The sequence below is a fragment of the Pteropus vampyrus genome, unplaced genomic scaffold (assembly GCF_000151845.1).
Source record: "Pteropus vampyrus isolate Shadow unplaced genomic scaffold, Pvam_2.0 Scaffold25, whole genome shotgun sequence".
Classification (NCBI taxonomy): Eukaryota; Metazoa; Chordata; class Mammalia; order Chiroptera; family Pteropodidae; genus Pteropus; species Pteropus vampyrus.
Genome location: NW_011888806.1, coordinates 5,007,963 through 5,023,346, shown reverse-complemented (window position 1 = coordinate 5,023,346; position 15,384 = coordinate 5,007,963). Strand labels below are relative to the sequence as shown.

At 31.8% G+C, this 15,384-nt stretch overlaps 1 protein-coding gene and 1 pseudogene across 2 annotated transcripts in view; one reads left to right on the top strand and one right to left on the bottom strand.

Annotated features, from left to right (window-relative positions):
- The window catches only part of GRID2 (glutamate ionotropic receptor delta type subunit 2), a 1,302,586-nt gene that overhangs the window by 440,733 nt on the left and 846,469 nt on the right, over positions 1-15,384 (top strand). The window lies entirely within an intron of this gene.
- On the bottom strand, positions 3,051-3,169 carry LOC111737306 (annotated as a pseudogene).

Sequence of the window (15,384 nt, the reverse complement as noted above, 5' to 3'; positions counted from 1 at the left end):
AGAGAAGAGATATTTTTTAAGAAGGGCTGTACATCTTAGAAGAAAATTATCCTAAGGAAGTTGAAAGGGAGGAAGGTTGACACTATGTTTGCTTTCTTCTAGTTATTTGTGTTTATCTTTTTATTTATTCTTCAATACGTTTTATTAATGATTGAGTTATCAGATAATAATAATGACTTTAATCCACACATTATACCTTCAGGGCAATATTAGGTAGTTATTTGAACTAAGGCAGAATTTTCCAAAATTTTGAGTTCTGAGTAAGACTGTTTCCATGGGCAATTTCCATGTGTTTTTCCAAGTGAGAGTTATATGATCAATTTCAGATAGAAATATTATGAGATTAAAATAAAATTAAGCAGGTTCTATGTTGCAAGACTTCTCAGAGACTTTAATAACTTGATGTGCAATATTAAACTCTTTAGTGCAAGTCATAAACAGCAGTTTACAGAATTGTATTTTTATGAATTCTTTTTTTTGCCATATTATCTTTCAAGAATAGTATCTCTCAAAAATATTTTGATAAGCCCTGAATTTACTAGCATATAACAGAAATGAGTCCACAGAAAGGCAGCTGGTCAGGAATTAGTTTCTGAGTGTTCAAGAGACCTGGTCTATCTCCCCAAGTAGATTCAAGGATGGTGTACTATCCAGAGGGTTTGCTGTAAAGAAAGAGGATAAAGTAGTTTGTCTCATTATCAGTTTAAGTCTTACTAATATAAACCACAGTATATTAGGAGTTATTATAAGTTGCATGTTTATTTTCTCTAAATCTGCCAACAAGGCAATAACTGCATAATTTTATAGATGATGAAACTAAGGATTAAAACATTTAAGCAACTATTTAAAGGCCACAGAGATAGTAAATGATAAAGCCATAATTTTAACCCAGGTATGAGTAGGAAGCATGGATTTTTCCTATCATACTTCTGCTTACCTAAAACATTTGTCACAAATGGTTAAGACATTGGAGCTACTCAGTTCTTCTGGGGCTCTCGTTTGGTGAAATAATAAATGTCTATAAGGCTTAAGCCACTTTTAGTTTGGTATTTTGTTACTTGTAACTGAAAATATCCTGAATGTTTCAGCTTGGCATTTCTTTGGTGTGTTCTCAGTAGCAAGTAGAGCAATCCTGTTATAAAACGTCAGTGGCATGTCACTCTGCTCAAAACTCTCCAGTAGTTTCCAATTTCTTTCAGAGTAAATGCCAAAGACCTTATTAAGACCTATAAGTAACATGCTGTTGCCTCATCTCCTTCCCTCCTACCTTCTCTGACCTCTTTCCTACTGATTTTTCTTTGTTCATGTCATTCAACTATGTCAGGTGTACATCCAACTTAGGGTCTTGGCACTTGTTATCTTCTGCTTCAAAAAATTCTCTCCCATGTATCTTCACGGGTTGCTCTGTCATAGTCTTCAGGTCTTAACATGAATCTCACTCTCTCACTGAGACTTTCCCTGGCAGCCCTATCTAATGATATTCTAAGCACCAAGCCCTGATATACACTTATTTTCTATATTCCTTCCTGCTCTTTATTCCTTCTTGGTAATTCTGTAAAATTGTCATAATTTTTACTTAATTATCTTGTTTTCAGTCTGTTAGTTTCACTGAAATGTAAACTTCAAGAAGGGAGTTATTTTCATCCTATTTATTCACTAACTTATCTCTAGTATCCATAATAACGCTTAGAACATAGTAAACACTTACTAAATATTTGTTGAATAGTATAAGAGCCAAATATACTAGATTACTTGCATTATATTCTTATAGCTACTGCTTTGAATGTGACAATTTATATGTCTCTGTTTAAAATAACCAACATATTTGAGTTAATTCTGTACTTGAATAAAAAACCTTATATTGTCTTAAAAATCATTAGGCTTAAAATATCAAGTATTGCAACATGAGCTCTTCATACAAACAAAGTAAGAGAGATTCAGGCAGACTGATTTTATAGTTTGGTAATTATTTTAATGGATCCAATGATGTTTCCCCTATGTTGAGTGTTCTCACAAATTGGCCAGGGTATCCTGTGAGTTCATTGAGAAGGATTCATTCATATGTTTTGAGATTCCATATTCACCTGTTCAGTTTCAGTGTAACATCAAAGACTGTCCACGATTATCTGAAAAGGCTATTAAAATACTCCCTTCTCCTCCAATTACATTCCTGTCTAAGGCTGGACTTTCTTCATATACTTTAATCAATACATTACTCCACAGACTGAGTACAGAAGCAGATAGAAGAATTCAGTTTTTTTTTTAAGTTGAGAATCAAAGGGAGTTTCAAAATTGTAAAACAATACAATAATTCTTAGTAATTTTTTAAAAACATTATTTTCCATAAAAATGTCATTTATATTAATGTAGTAAATTTATAGTTATTTTAGATTAATAAGTAAATAAAAATTTTAATTCTCATTAATTGTATCATTTTGGATACAATAAATATGAATAGATATAACTTACATAAATGAAGAAGACTCTTTGGAGTGATCAATACTTTTTAATGTAAAGAGGTCCTAACATTATAAAAACAAACAAAGTTGCGGTCAGTGTTCTTTACCATTTCCCTTCTGTCTTTATTTATTAAGCAGTCTCTCAATTCCTTTGAATATCACTTCCACCATGAAGCCCTTTGCTGCCTTTACCTCCCAGGTCAGAACACAATCTTTTCCCCTCCTTGTAGTAATTTCACACTACCACATTTTGTTCAAGTGGCTGGAGTAGCTCTTATTGTATTGTTTTATATATGAGTTTATCACTAGATAAGAAACCTACATTTCTGAAAAGTTCTTAAGTGGTAGTGATCCTTGCTTTCAATCTTTGTGTTTGATGCCCTTAAGATGTGCAAAACAGTGTAGGTGCTCAATGAGTGAAAAAAAAAAAAATGAATGTATAAATTGATGTGTGAATGATTGCTATAACATTTTTTTTATTTTTATTTATTTATTTTTAGGCGAAGCAACCCTTGGTTGACCTCACAGATTGCAAGGACCTTGTCAGTTTACAATCCCTTATTTTTTAAAATTTTTTTAAAATTTATTTTACGCCTACAGCACCTGGTCTTTCTAAGTGGTCTCCCATCCAATTGCTAACCAGGCTCAACCCTGCTTAGCTTCTGAGATCAGACAGAATCGGGCTTGTTCAGGGTAGCATGGCCATAGACAAGGGTAGCATGGCTGTAGACTATTTTTAATTAAAAGAATTTTTATTCTTCATTTCATATTCTAAAGTCACTGTTAGCTTCATTTTATTAATTTTGAATTAAATTTATTAAGAATTTCACTGTAAATTTTTGTGGACTATATTTGCACTTGATAGTCAGATAGATAGATAGATAGATAAACATTATCCTTGATAGAATTAGCTAACTAAATTATAAATTAATAACTTCAGTGGGGTTAAGTGAGGACATATGGAGAAAATATTTAACTTATTTAAGAACACACACTTGATTCAAGGATTCTACCAGGGCATTTGCACAGAATAGTCTGCTAATTATGTGTTTCTTATCTGTTCATTAAAGTAGATCTGTCAAGACTATTATTTAACAACATTTATTAAATAATTAGTTTGGGCCTAAAGGAAATAAATTCACATTTGTTTTTACCTACATTTCAGACTTTTAACTAATTAAGGATGATAACCTTCTCATCACTATTAACTCTTAATTAATGAAGTTTTACATTATTTCTTCCGTTTTCTTCCCTCTTGTGTATTTTTGGTAAGTAGGTAAACAGCATAACAGACTTGTTTTCCAAGGTTTACTGGCCTATTGTTACGCTCTGTATTTAGTACATACTGAAATAAAGGGGAAAAAAATTAAAAGAGAGAGAACAGTACTGAGTGAGCACCTATCGCAAGCTAGGGATCCTGATAAACACATCCATATTTTCTAATGTAATTCTAATAACAGCACCCAGTTACTTTTAGGAACAGAAAATTGAGGCTAAGAAAGATAAACTATCTGTCCAAGGTCATGTAGTAAATAGGACAACTGGAATTTACATTGTTAATTTAGTTCCAAAGCATTCCTTCTTTTACTCTACTTTAAAATACTTCTATGTTCTCAATAAACTGAATAGAGCTATGGCTACGTTTTGTAGTGTGTAATCTATACAACGTAATTATGATTTGTATCAGTATGATACCGCTTTGCTTTGTTCCAAGGCATTCACTGTCTTCCAGACATTTAATATATTAATAATTTCCTTTATTTTAATATACTCTTTGAATAACTTTGGTATTACTAACCAAAATTTATTTATCCAAACATTTTTCTCTCTCACTTAAAAAATATCTCGCATGAACCAGAAGTTAAATAAATGTTTTCCAGACTTACTATGGACAGACAGTGTGACATACCTTCTGAATTTACTAAGACAACCTTCATAGATTTTCTTTGAGGTGAATTTTTTATAACTTTATGGTTTTATTACATCATTTAAAAGAGGACAAATATCTTTCTTCTTTCCAGGTCTATCCTTCTCTTTAAAAAGAGAACAAGGTTATGTAAAGTAGCTATGGATTGCAACAGTTCATTGTGTAGTTACAGAACATATCATATAGCAATCATGTGACCCTTCTTTCAGAGAACTATTTGAGGCAATCTCTTTCTTGGGAGAAGATAGAATGATTAAGCTGTCATTATCTCCTGGTGCCACTGAAAGGACTTGTGTTCCAATGCAATATTGCCTGACATTTAAACTCATACCTTGGGATTTTGAGAAAGGATGGATAGAGTAAAGAGAGAGCCAGTTTTAAAATTCTGTACTGTATAGGAAGATTTAGGATTTTTGCCCACACTAAACTTTAAATGACATTTTATGTAACAGAAAAACCAGAGCACATAAAATGAACATCACCATTTTATGTCTACTTCTTTATGTTACCGTAAAAGAAAGCAATAGAAATTTACTCAAACAACGCAAGGATTGTGAATGGCTTTTTAGAAAACCCGCGAGCATGCTTCCCAGAAAACCAAAGAGATTTTATCCTAATTACTAATGACTGTTCTGAGAGATAAAATATTACAGTGGGATTTAAATGATAGTGTACAACTCCAAAAAAAAAAAAAAAGGTGCTGAACTGAGTGCTAAGAAATCCATCTCCAATCTGAAGTTAAGCAGTTTTATTCTCAAGCCAGGAAAACCTGGATTCAAATGCTAGCTTTACTATTTACTAGTTAACTGGCATAAGCTTCATTTATTTATCTGTAAAATGAGCATAACATTGCTGTGATAATTGGTGATATAGTGATAAAAATAGTGTATAATAAGAATGCAGTAAGTATTAATTGTGGCTGTTTATATATTGTCTATATCAAACATGATTTCAAAAGTAATAAGTACTAAGAGAATAAATATATATGCTTAATTATTTATTTCATCGTTTAACAAATATATACTTATATATTTGACACTTCAAGTTGTATACATTAAATGTATAGAGATTTTTGCATATCAATCATAACTCAGTGAAGTGGTTCAAATATTTTTTAAATAAAATAAATAAAAAATATAGACTTAAGGAAATAAAACAGGGAAAGATTAGTATGTACAATTGAATTCTATTTAGTCCTAGAAGTTGGCTGTCCTTTTTCCTCTAGAATTCAAATAAACAGAGTAATGATGTTGAGCAATTGCAATATTCACAGTGTTCATTAGAAGAAAACAAGTCAAATTAGAGCGTAGTATATCTCAACTGATTTAGGAGGGACATTAAAAGATATACTGGATATTATCTTGGCAAAATCCCTAAAATAAATATAATAAGGTAAGTGTAACAGTTGTTTCTTAAAGCATGTACCAGTGCAAGCTAGAGACATCAGGTAATTTAAAACAGGAAGAATAATCCTAAGAGAGTTCACGGCAATATAGGCTAACTATTCATAGATTTTGTTTTCTTTTGTTTGTTTGGTTTTCTCTTTCCAGATTACTGGGGTATAATTCAGAAATTAAATTATAATATATTTAAAGTGTACAACGTGATGATTCAGTATACATATACATTGCAAAGGGATTTTTCATAGCCAAGTTAATTAACATATCCATCACCTCATTAATTTACTCTCTTTTTTTTCTTTTCTGGTAAGTATGCTTAAGATCTACTCTCAGCAAATTTTAATTATACAATACAGTATTGTCAGCTATAGTTATCATACTATATATTAGATCCTCAATTTATTCATCTTATAACTGAAAATTTGTAGCCTTATACCAACATGTCCTCAGCATTCTCATCCTCCAACCCTGGCAACCACTATTCTACTCTGTGAGGTTTTCTGTTTTTTGTTTTTTGGTTCTACATATAAGCAATACCTGCATTTACTGTCTTTCTCTGTCTAGCTTATTTCACTTAGCGTAATGCTCTCCGGGTTCATCCATGTTGTTGCAAAGGGCAGGATTCCCTTTAAAAAAAAAAAAATTCTACTTATCTATAGTTAGACATAGATATAAATATAGATATATACGTATTTATCCATGCATCCATCAACAGACATTTTGTTTTCATATCTTGACTTCTATGAATAATGCTGTAGTGAATTTAGGAACACAAAAATATTTTTGAGATAGTGATTTTGTTTCCTATGGATATATGTTTCAAAGTGGGATTGCTGGATCATATAGTAGTTCTATTTTTAATTTTTTGAGGAACCTCTGAATTATTTTCCATAATGCTGTAGCGGTTTACATTGCCACCAGAAGTATACAAGGGTCCTCTTTTCTCCACAACCTTGCCAGCATTTATCTTTTATCTTTTTGATAATAAACTTCCTAACAGGCATGAACTGGTTTTGGTTTGCATTTCCCTGATGATTAGTGATGTCGAGCACCTTTTTATGTATCTGTTGGCCATTAATATGTCTTCTTTGGAAAAATATCTATTCAGGTCCTTTGTCCATTTTTAATTGGGTTATTTATTTATTTATTTATTTATTTATTTATTTATTGCTGTTGAGTTGTAGTGTTGTATATTTCAATATTAACCCCTTATCAGGTATGTGGTTTACAAATATTGTCTTCCCTTCCATAGATTGCCCTTTGATTTTATTAATGGTTTCCTTTGCTGTGCAGAAGCTTCTTAGTTTGATGCAGTACTAGTAGTTTATTTTTGCTTTTATTGCCTTTGCTTTTGGTATCAAATCCAAAAATTGATTGCTAAGACCAATTACATACTACTAACCCTTTATGTTTTCTTCTTGCAGTTTTCTGGTTTAATGTCTACGTTCAAATGTTTAATCTATTTTGAGTTGATTTTTATGTATGGCGTAAGAAAGGGGTCCAGTTTTATTCTTTTGTATGTGGCTGTCCAGTTTTCTCAACACCCTTTATTGAAGAGACTATATTTTTCCCATTATATATTCTTGGCACTTTTATTGAAATTCACTTGACCAGATGTATGGGTTTATTTCTGGGCTCTTTTTTGTTCTATTGATCTACGTGTCTGTTTTCATGCCAGTATCATAATGTTTTGATTACTGTCACTTTGTAAAAAGTTTGAAATCAGGTAATGTGATGCCTCCAGCTTAGCTTTTGGCTATTCATGGTCCTTTGTAGTTCCATACAAATTTTTAGGGATTTAATTTAAATCAAGGGCAAAATTTAAAGTATCAAGATACTTCCAGGGGTAAAAACATTTGTACTAAAACCATTTGAGAAACACTTTATATTATTCCCTTCCTTTTTTCCTCAAAAATAAGCATTAACATACCTATAGGGCTCAGAAAAAGAATTGTAGAAAAAGAAGTCAATTTAATTGTTTTATTGTTAACTTAGACTTTTCCAAATATATTTGATTCTAGAACTCTTTTTCTTCTATAATATGCAATAACATTCATGAAACTGACATTGTCAGAGCAGTAAAAAATACCCATAGAAAGTTGTGGATGGATTTCAGATAATATTCAGGTATTGATTAAGCATAAATATTGCTTAATGTAAGTTAGATTTTGATAAATAACATCAGAGTTAAAGGTGTACAAGACTCTGGAGTGTATTGATACATGTGATTCAACCATAAAGCTCCAATGAGGGTCTATCAAGAATGAATATCTGTTCTTGTATCCAGCGTTAATAGTGGCAGTATCATTCATAAGCAAATTTACCATTTTGGGCCCTGAAGCCTAGGGAAATTTTTGCCTTTGACTACTTGATGATCTTTCTTTATTTCTATGTAGTAAGTTACCTAGAATTTTTTTTTAATTCAGATAAAAGAAATAATTATATAAGCAGGTTTTAACCATTATGTAAACTGTTATATATGAAGAATAAAATGTTAACCAATTTTAAAAGTCTGTCATTTATGTTAATCTAAAATAATAGATAAATTGAGGACAGAATTGCAGTACTGTATACCAAGATTTTGGAAAAATCTTGTCTGTCAAAAAGAATAGACTAGTTTTAGGGACCAGCTTGCCACTTAGCCTGTTGGCAGCTCTGGCAACATGCTCTTGCAGAGAGCTTCGCCTCGTAGAGTCTTGCTCCAGTTAGTTTCTGGTGGGTGATGAGCACTGTTGAGCAAATCCCAGCATACTTTAACTTCTGCAGAAACAACCATCATGAAATGCAAAACCAACTGCTTCTAAAAGAGTGTTTTTACAGATTACTGTTGAAATCAGATAGATTCAAAGTAGTCAGAGCCAAAAATCTATTTTTTCGCCACATTGATTTGAAAATGTCAGTTATGGTAGAGTAATAGCTTGTTAAAGTTAGTTAAGAAAATATTTTTGACTCGTTAATGTCAACCTAAAGAATTTCCTTCTAACTTATATTAGTATTACTGTGTGAGGAACAAATATTCTCAATACAAAGCTGTTGCTAATCCCAGTGAATAGCATCAGTATTTCCTTTAGGAGTATAGGAAGTTATATAAGGTTTGGAGGTTTTGTTTTGTTTTTGTTTCAAATGATTTATTTTGCTTTGTGGAAGGAATTTTATTTAATATCTCAGGCAAAGACATAGTAAAGCTAAATTTTTTTGCACCATAATCATTTTAAATATTTTATTTTAATTTGATTTTGTATTCATTTATGCCCTAAACATTGCCATCATTTGGCATTATAGAAATGGATCATTATCTATAGGTAATCTCCATATTCTGACATAAAAATTAGTATTTATATTATGAGATAGAAAAATGAGGGAATAGCTAGTTTTAGTCATGTAATCAAGGCAATATATAAATATCTTTTATGAGCTAACCACTGTATTACTAGGGATATGGTAATGAACAAAATAGACACAGTTTACACCTTCAAGAATGTTGCATCAGAGAAGAGGGACATTAAGCAAATGACTTCCAGTAACTAAATATATTATTTCAAATATGCAAAAGTCTTTAGAGAACTACTTGGTTAGAGACAGTTTAGAAAGTACTAATGCTAATCTGCTTGCTTTCTGGACACTGCATTTTACCCTAATTAGCCCTGTCATTCCTACTTAGGTCTGTGTGGCTTTAGTGTTGGGATGGGAAAGAAAGGGTGAGAGGGCAGGAAAGGAGTGTGCAGAATGTTCTACAAATGAGATATAATAAAACATACCACTTGAAAATGTATCAAATAAAACTCCCTGTTACTTTGCACTGGAAATATACAAGAATACTGCTACTTCAGTTAGCATGGGTGAGAATCTGCAGAGTACCAGAAACTGTAATTCAACAGATTTAAAGACCCCTACCCTTCCTGGATCTTGCTTTAATAATAAGTCAAGGAATCACATGATTATACTATACTAATATGAAAAGGTAGTGCTCAATAAGTACCGTTTACTATAAAGAGAAAGAACAGGGGTTAAGAATAATAAAGAAAATATCTAAAGAAGAGATGGCTCAAAAATGATAAAATTTAACAAGTAAAGATGGTGCCAAGGATTGAGAGAGTATCACAAATTATGAAAGATAAGATGAAAGATAATTTAAACTTTCTAAAGATAGACTAATAATTTTTGGAGGCTACATAAGAAAATAAAGAGATTGGTAAAATAAAATAGGATGACTTAAAAATAGATAGCAAATGGTTAACAGGCCTATAGGAAGCATTATAAACAGGAATAGCTGAAGATGCCTCGAGAAATAGGTTTGGAGCTACATATGCATTTAGCGCAGAGTAAATTCTTGTTCAGGAGATTCTGCAGGTTGTGCTTAGAGTGCTGCTTCTCATACGTGACTATACATTAGTTTTACCCACTGACTCCTGCCCCATAATTGTATGAGATCCTATTGACAAGGCAGATATCCTGGGCTACCATCAGACACAGACAGATTTTAAAATAGGACTATTTCCTCTTCTGCCACCCCAAATGATTCTGAAGCCCACGAAAATTTGAGAATAATTGGATGAAATGCTATGGCAATTTCCTTCCAGTACATTTCCTCCAATTTGTATACATAGATGTCTTAGAGAGCTTTCCATATCAATTTGTTGGTCAACCTCATTCATTGAAATGACTACATACTTTTCAGTAGCAGTGCTGGTCTATTAATTTATTCACACCTACTTTGATAAACATTGGCATTTTCTTAGGTAATTTGTGTTATTGTAAATAGTGTTGCACTGACTATTCTTAAGTATGAATATTTGGAAATGTACATGACTTTCTGAAAGATACATTGGTGGAAGTTGAATTTTTTGATTAATCGAACGATTATTAAGTTGTTGTGGTTATATTTCATTATATTGCCAAAATGTTCATTATTATATAACTTAAAAAATATAACGACGTGACTACTAAGGGCCCATAACCTATTTTCAAAATATAAATATTTGCTAAAATTATTATTCAAAATAAAAATAGACAATAATATCTTACGTTTCAGTTTTGAGTATCATGGGGTTAAATAAAACTGGTATTAAAATAACAAGGTAAACAATAAGCATTAAATAAGTGTTGAAGCGTTAATGATGACCTTAATTCAAATAAAATGTATTGAGTATAAATAAATATTAGGAGCATAAAAGTATGCATTCCAGAGCCTTGCATTCTGAAAGATAACATTACTCTCAGTGTCTAGTAAGAGTTAATAAAACTATGGAAATATATAAAATAATCTTATTCAATCAGAATTCATACCCATTAAAAAATGTCTATTTTTACATGAAGACAAGATTCTATACAGATAAAAAATGATTCTGATTTAGTCTGCATAGAGTCTATAACCCTCATTGAAATGTTAGGATTTGGAATTTAGCAGAAGAGACCCTAGCTTTTGCTGTCCAGAGACTACTCAGGCTGTTATTGAATTCAGGTTGTTTAAAGTTTGAGTGAAAATGTTTTCCACCTTTAGAATCTCTGATATGAGATAAGTAATAAATTTGAGTATTATAATAGAATTTATATGGGGCTAGCAAATTACTTCTTTTAAAAATCACTATGATAGGTGAAAAAAAAAAACACAAAACACTTTACCCAGTACCTATGATTTAAAAAAAAAATTTAAAATAAATAATTCAGTTAAAACAAATCAGGTTTGACTAATAAGTTGCCCTATTTTACTGTAAAGCACATATATCTAAAAAGTTTTCTAAATATTATCTTGTGCCTTGATTTATGTGTAGCAAAGAAAAGAGAACTCTGTAACCCAAAATGGCTTTCCCACCTTGATTCTGTACTGGAAAATATAGGTATTATTTCTTCATGATGTGTTCCTTGGAAATACTCAGTTCCTACTCTTGGGAGGCGTGCAGTCATTCACCTTCCTAATTCATGTCATCTCGCACGTGTTGCCAATATAACAGGGATCCCAGTATGTTATGTCCAGCTTTCCTTTCCTTGATAGTAGCATCACAATGCTTAATTCAAATGTAGGAGCCTTCCTCCCACAATTGTTTTCCAAGTTCTTGGTCTCATAACCCTTTACACTGTTAAACAATAGTGAAGTCTCAAAGACCAGAGAGGTTGGCAAATGGCCTGCAGGCCAAATCCAACCCATCTCCTGTTTTTGTAAATAAAGTATTATAGAAACAGAGCCACCCCTTTTTATTTTTGTTTTGTCTATGGCTGTTTTATCGGTGTAACAGCAGAGTTGAGTAGTGTGACAGATGCCATATGGCCTGCCAAGCCCAAACCGTTTACTTTCTTGTCCTTTACAGAAAACATTTGCCAGCCCTTGATTTATGTGGATTATAGCTATTGATTTTTACTATATTAGAAATTAAAGCTTAGGAAATTTTAGAACTGAGAAATACAAAAACACACTTCTGTTTGCCATCAGAGCTAATGCTCTTGCAGCTTTGGGAAACCACTGTGCATTCATGAGAAAATGAGAATGAAAAAGCAAATAAAACTTGGTGTTATGATGTAAATAGTTTTAACCTCCTGTGAGACCCTGAACCTGTGTAAGGATAGACTAAGGGTCCTCAGACTGTACTTTGAGAACTGCTGGAATAGTATATGGTAGATAGTAGCTGTTCAATACACATTTGAATGAATAAGCAATAACAAAAAAGAGAAAAAATATTTTCATAGTGCTTTACAGTTTACAAAGAACTTTTATGTCCATTTCTATTTTAAAGACACTCAAGAAAGGAAAGTATCAAAGAAAAGGATTTTGATATAGGAAATATCACAGCATGTTTATCATCTATGATGAGGAAGATGGTTCTGTAGCCTAGTGAACATGATTAAGGACATATAACAAACAGAAAGGATTAATTTAAAATGGACCATGTAAAGTTATTTAAATGACTTAGATGAATTTTTGCTATATTACAGAGAGTTGTACAATATAGTCAAAGAAATACAATGTAATAATGTAATATGTGGTTGAATAAAAGAGGATTCTTGTGAATAGTGAAGCACAGATCTTCAAAAGAAAATCTTCAAAAGAAGGTTGCTTGAGGAAATTTTACAATGGAAGACACACTGCCTTCAAAAGGTTAGAAAAAACTGTTCTCAGTGTTTGATTCTGTCTTGACTTACCCCCTGTCTGTATCCTTCAAGTAAAAAAAAAAAAAAAAAAAAAAAAAAACGAACATTTTAAATTTATTCTCTGAACTTCTGTGTAAGGAAAACTAAAAATAGAAAATTTTAGGAAGAAATTTAAATTTATTTTGGGGGAGTCAGAAAGTGCCAAAGAATATTTCAATGCCTCTTTTATAATCTGAAGGCAATTTAAGAAGAACACTAATATATCATGACTGTGTTATTTACATGCTTTATTCTGTAAAAAGTAGTTAGATTTGAACTAGGATCTAGTTATTCATGTAATTACACTAAAATGTACTCTTTACTATAACTTAACTACAATCCAGTTGTTGTGGTTAAAGAATGTATGGTTTATGTTTGAATCACATAAATTAATTAGAGTTTTTATTCAAGGTGTTTATGGGAATGGCTTCTTTTATGTGTATTGCTTAACCACACATTTTATTCCTAAGGATGGTACCTCAATGCTGCACAGTATTTAACCATTCGCAAGAAAGAATGTTTAAAAGAAAAATTGAAATTGGCAATTATGAGCCTAAACCAATCTAAATACAATATCTTCTATTATGTTATTAAAAACAAACACAAACTTCAGTAAGCCATGGTGTTTTACCTCCTTCAAAATTATATTTACATTATTTGCACAGCAGGATGAAAAAGTAATCCCCGTGGAGATATTAAAGAAAACATTTATTTTTTCTATTAGGTACACAAATGTGTGACTATGCATTATATAATACATAATAGCTTTTAATTGGGAGACATGAAAATTGAATATCACTACCATGTGTGGCATGTGAATTATGATGTGATATTTATAAATATTTTAGTAGTTATCATTTACCAGATGGAAGTAACACGTGTTTTTGCAAGTCTGAAACATCTTTTTATTTTTTATGATTATAGTCTATACTTGTAATTTACTCTATCTTTGCAATATGTGTGCAAGTTCTCTGCACCATACAAAGTATTCCAAGCTTTTAGCAAATCAAACAATCTTAGGCATGATACTCATCAAGATGAACGTTAACAATTTGTTTGACTAGTAAATATTAAATTGAAATAGTTTATCTCAGTGTGTGCTATAATTTGAAGTAAAAATGCTGAACAAACTTCTCATGGGAAAATAACTCTACAGGTGATATTCCAACATGGAGGATGTGACATTAAGCCCATGTTCTGTTAGAAATAAAACTTTATCACTAAAATTAAAATGTTGCCTATTTTTAGGTAGTAAATTAATATTATTCTTCTTTTTCTGTATTTTGTAATCCAGAAGAAATACTTGATAGAGACTGCAGTTTCTGTTGCAGAAGAAGCCACCCTGCTGCCATTTTTTTTCTCTTTGTAGACTCTTTTCCTCTACTCCCAGACTTCTAACACCTCCATCACCACCCTTCTAAAATAATACAGATTTTTTTTTTAAGCCACCTGGTCTAGTCTTAGTGTGAGTTCTATACTTACCAGAACCAACAATAGAAATAAAGCAATGTATTGTCACCCTTTCCTTTTCTACTAAGTGACTCGATGGCTTATCTTGGCTAGCACCCTGCACATCAATTGGTGTGTCTACGAATGGGACAGCAGTCAAATTGTGAGTTTTTCAAGCAAGCATGTGTAATTTTACCATTTCCTGATGCCTGCTTGAAGTGCTGCTCTTTGGTGCTTTCAGTCATTTTAATGAGATGTCTTAGTTTGATTTACAGATTTGGTAAACACAACTTAGTGTTATGTTTAGACTTTGGTTCTTATTTCATAATGTTTTATTTTTAATTTTTTTTTTATGATGACATTGGTTATCAAAATCCAGTAAGTTTCAACTGTATACTTTAACAGTAAGGCATATATATATTTACACTGTGTGTTCACTTCCCAACGTTAGATTTCTTTCTGTCACCACATATTTGAACCCCTTTACTCTGTCTACCCTCCTCCCTCCCCTCTCCCCGCTCCCCTCTGGTAACCACTAGTCTGTTGTCCATGTCCATGAGTCTCTATTTGTTTGTCCTGTTCATTTGTTGAGTCCCAGATGCTGTAGAAGAATAAAAAAAAACAAAACTTCTTTCTCTTCCTACTGTATTGGCAAATAAAACAGGAAAGGAGATAAAGCAGATTTAGAAATGACTTTTGGGATATCAAACAAGATTAAAAGCTTTTAGGTCTCTTAGGATAGAATGTTGATCATAGCAATGTATACACATACCACAAACACAATACTCTGAAACAAAATAGCATTGTTTTTTTTTTACCAGTTGTTAACAGGATTATGGTTAAATCTGAAACTCAAGAAAGTAATCTCCTAGCATTCGAATCCATTTGAAGCCCTACATGAGATTTTATAGTTTGAGAATGTCCTAGGGAAACATATATCTTTGAGCAAAATATGATGGAATTAAAGTGCTACAAATACTTGCAAGAGAAGCTAAATTAAAGGCACAAAATTTAAAAGGATATATTA